Raw genomic sequence first — 4,343 nt, forward strand, 5'->3', positions numbered from 1 at the left:
TGTAGATACAGATCAGTACACAGAGAGATATTCACAGGTGTGTGTACATACAGGAGGTGGTATAAACACATATAGTTCTTTCCTCTCTCAGCTTACAGGGCCTAGAAGTCGTGACACTGCAGTAGCAATAAGCATATCCAGCACCAGATCTGAGCTTCATTTTTTATGTAACAGCTTGAGATATAATTCACATACATACAATTCACCCATATACATTTTTAAACATCATTTATTTATTTATTTTGAGAGAGAGAGAGAAAGCATGTGAATGTGTGAACAGGGGAGAGACAGACAGACAGAGACAGAGAGAGAGAGAAAGAGAACATCTCAGGCAGGCTCTACACGCAGCACGAAGGCCAGTGCAGAGCTTCATCTCATGACCACGAGGTCATGACCTAAACTGATATCAAGAGTTGAATGCTCAACCAACTGAGCCTGAGTCTTTCATCAGGGTTTGTCTAACCCAGGGGAATGTGCTTTTCTGAGATGTGAAGAGAGGGTAAGACCCTCAGCTTCAAAAATGTTTCTAAAATTGCTCTCACTCTAACCCCAGACTCATGACACCCACCTTGCCACATTTCCCCTGCATTCCCGCCATTCACATGAGCATTCTAGCTAACTGAACAGAAATACATTATACAAAACCTTTTTCTCTCATGTGTCTCATCTAGACACATCGTCCCACCCTTTGGACCCTCCTTCAGAGCACTTTCAGAGCACTACTCAGACTCCTCCATGCCAACTTCTTCTCTGGGTATATCGCGCTCAAATCTTCACACACTTAGGTCTTCCCAATCTTGCCAACTCTGTCTTTTTTCATCATGGATTGTATGGGGAGCTGTCAAGATGCTTCCCAAGTAGCTTTTATTAAAAAAGGAAGTGGGGCAGAAACTTCCTACCCTACCTTGTGGTTCTAAATTCTGTTCCACTTCCCAGATGATTCCATTTGTGGAGGATACCATTTGTGGATTCTCCAATATGTAAACTGATAGTCAATATTTTATATGCTGTTGATTCCATTATTCAAAGTAGTTTCCCTTTTATTAACATATTACATTCTGGGGCACCTGGGCGGCTCAATTGGATGAGCATCTGACTCTTGGTTTTGGCTTAGGTCACAATCCCAGAGTTGTGGGATGGAGCACTGCATTGGGCTCCATGCCTAGTGTGGAGCCTGCTTAAGATTCTCTCTCTCTCCCTCTGCCCATCTTCCTACCACTCTCACTCTGTCTCAAATTAAAAAAAATATTTATTATACTCTATGGTACATTTGTTACAATAAATGAACCAATGTTGATACATTATTAGTAACTGAAGTCCATGTTTTATTCAGATTTCTTTAGCTTTTATCTGATGTCCTTCTTCTGTTCCAGGATTCCCTCCAGGATACTACATTGGTCATCATGCCTCCTTAGGCTCCTCTTGGCGGAGGCAGTTTCTGTGACTTTCCTTATATGTATAACCTTGACAGTCTCAAGGAGTACTGGTCAGGAACTTTGTGGAATGTCCTTCTATGAGATTTTTCTGATATTTTCCTTATGCTTGGACTGCAGTTATGCATTTTAGGAAGATGATAGAAGCAAAGTACCATTTCATCATATTATAGCACGGGTACGTGGTATCATCATGACTTATCAGTGTCAACATCAACATTGAATGAGTGTGAGGTAGTGTTGGTCACACTTCTCCACTGTAAAGTTACTCTTTCCCTCTCTTCCTGCACTATCCGCTTTGGGAGGTCACTGCACAGCACACACTTAAGAACTTAGAAGTTATGCTCTCCACTCTTGAGGGCAGAGTTTCTATTGATTTTTAAGCTATATATTATTTCCTCAGTGGTTCCTCTCAGGCTTAGTGTTTCTTAGTTTATCATAATATCCTTGAGATTAATATTAATTTAATCCCAGTGATATATAAAAAATTTGCTCCACTCCCCCCACTTTGTGCTATTGTTGTCATCCATATTATGTCTCTACAGATTGAAACCCAACAATACAGTATTATAATTGTTGCTTTACATAATTTTGTCTTTTGAAGAAACCAAGAGAAGGAGAAGCAAAAATACTTCCCTATTCCCCCATAACTTCTTTCTTCTCCCCTCCTTTGAACTGTAAAATATATATATCTTTATGTTAGAGACCCAACAATTCACTTTTTTTTAAAGTGATTATTTATTTTTGAGAGAAAGAGAGAACTCAAGCACGGGAGGGGCACAGAGAGGGAGACACAGAATCCAAAGCAGGCTGTAGACTCTGAGCTGTCAGCAGAGCCTGACACAGGGCTCAAACTCATGAGCAATGAGATCATGACCTGAGCTGAAGTCAGACGCTTAACCGACTGAGCCACCCAGGCACCCCCCAACAATTCAATTTTTAAAAACAGGTTTATGGAGATATAGTTTGTATATCTTACAATTCACCCATTCAAAGTGTACAATTCAGTTGGTTATATTCACAGACATGTGTAACGATCACCTTAGGAAGACATTCTATACCCTTTAGCCATCGACCTCCTATAACCTCTCAGTATCTGCCTTTCTCTCTAGTTTTCATGGTAGTGGTTTGTCCTGTGACCTCAATTCTCTGCAAGATCCAAGAAGAGTTGTTCATTTCCAGTTTGTTCAGATTGTTTTTCTTGTTGTAAAAATAGGATTGACAACTTCCAAGATTTTTCTATGTCCAACAAGAAAGCTCAATTACTTTTTCTTCATTTTTTTTCTTTCTGTTTTCAGGTTGTACACTACTGATCATCTTCAATTTTCCTGATTCTTCTGCCAACTTAAATTTACTGTTGAGCCCTTACAGCGAATCTTCATTCTGGGGACTGTACCCTTCAACACCAGAATTTCTACACGGCTTTTTCAAATAATTTTTATCTATTGATATTCTCTATTTGATGAGTTACTGTCATAATTTCCTTTAGCTTTTTAAAAATATAATATCTTCTTTGGAATCTTTGCCATAGAAGTTCAAAATTTGGGCCTTCTCAAAGTAGTTTCTGTTGCCACACTGCTTTTCCTGTATGGGGATATAGTACTCTGTTTCTTTGTATCTCTCACAGTGTTTGAGATAATACAGTGTAGCCACTTTGGATTGTGATACACCCCTCTCAGGGCTTATTGATGTTGCTCTGTTTTGTTAATTTTGCTGGTTTGCTTAATGGCTTCCCTGGGCTAATTTTGTGAAGTCTATTTTCTCCTACAGTGTGTAGCCTCTGATGTTAGTGCTCAGTTCTCCTATGTGCTTTCCTAGAAGTCGCTCTGGCTCAAAAAACTTAATGTTTAGCTAGTCAGAGGTTGTGCTTAATTACGCCTCTTGGGCGTAAACTTTCTACTCTTTGTTAATGGATCTGTGTATGACTTGGAGGACTCTTTCAAGTCTGCCTTTCACGTGCCTGCTCTGGCTGGTCCTTGATGTGTGTGTGACACCTAGATGTGCACCCAGCCTTCCAGACAGGGATTATTGTAACTATTATCTTACAAGGCATTTTTAAAAGCTATTTCTATGGTTCTTGCTGTTAAACTTCTGGATGGCCTGTTGTTTCACTTGTTATTACTTGTTTTATAGAACTGTTAGAACTGTAATTGCTTAAAACTATTATCTCTATTTTCAACAATGCCTAAGTCATGCATTCCTCCACACCATGGACCAAATCAGCTCCTTCTGTGGAGCTGTGAAACTTCCGGCCCTCCCTTCTTGCCTCTCACTCCAGACAGGTGTCTCATCCATTGCATTGGAGCAATAGAGGAGGTGGAAGGGACAGCCCGCTACTCCTGGAGTGACGCGTGTCCTATAAGTGGAGCTGAGGAAACTCCAAGACTTCTCCTCTTGGCATGGAAACTCAACCCTACAGGTGGGATTTGGGGGGAGGAATGGAGGCCCAAGGTCTTTTTGATTCACTCCTTCCAGGATAGGGCCTCAGCCCTCTAAGTGGGGCTTGGGAGAATGAGAGTTTGCCATCCTTTCGTTCTGGACACAAAACATCTGTCATACAGACTAGAGCATGGGGGGTAGGATCAGGGACCCCCAGTATACTTGGCCTTCCTTGCCATGGGCGGGGTCTCTGCTATACAAGCAGAAGGTAGGTTGGGCATGGAAGCCTGTCTTTTTAGCTGCAGCTGACTAAAGTTGGGCTTCTGTACCATGAAGCCAGGGTGGCAGATGAGGCTCCAACTTTGGGCATCTCAGGCTTGAATGAGAGTTCTGCCTCTTAATAGGATCTTTTTTCTGAGTCCCTTTATTTCGCTAAAAAGGTTTATCAGGCTGTTGATACTTCAAAAGTCTTTTACAACATTCTGTTATTGTTTGAAGTCTAGAATAGTTGGTTTTTCTTGAACTCTGTAC

This window comes from Crocuta crocuta, unplaced genomic scaffold (assembly GCF_008692635.1).
Source record: "Crocuta crocuta isolate KB4526 unplaced genomic scaffold, BGI_CrCroc_1.0 scaffold340, whole genome shotgun sequence".
Lineage (NCBI taxonomy): Eukaryota > Metazoa > Chordata > Mammalia > Carnivora > Hyaenidae > Crocuta > Crocuta crocuta.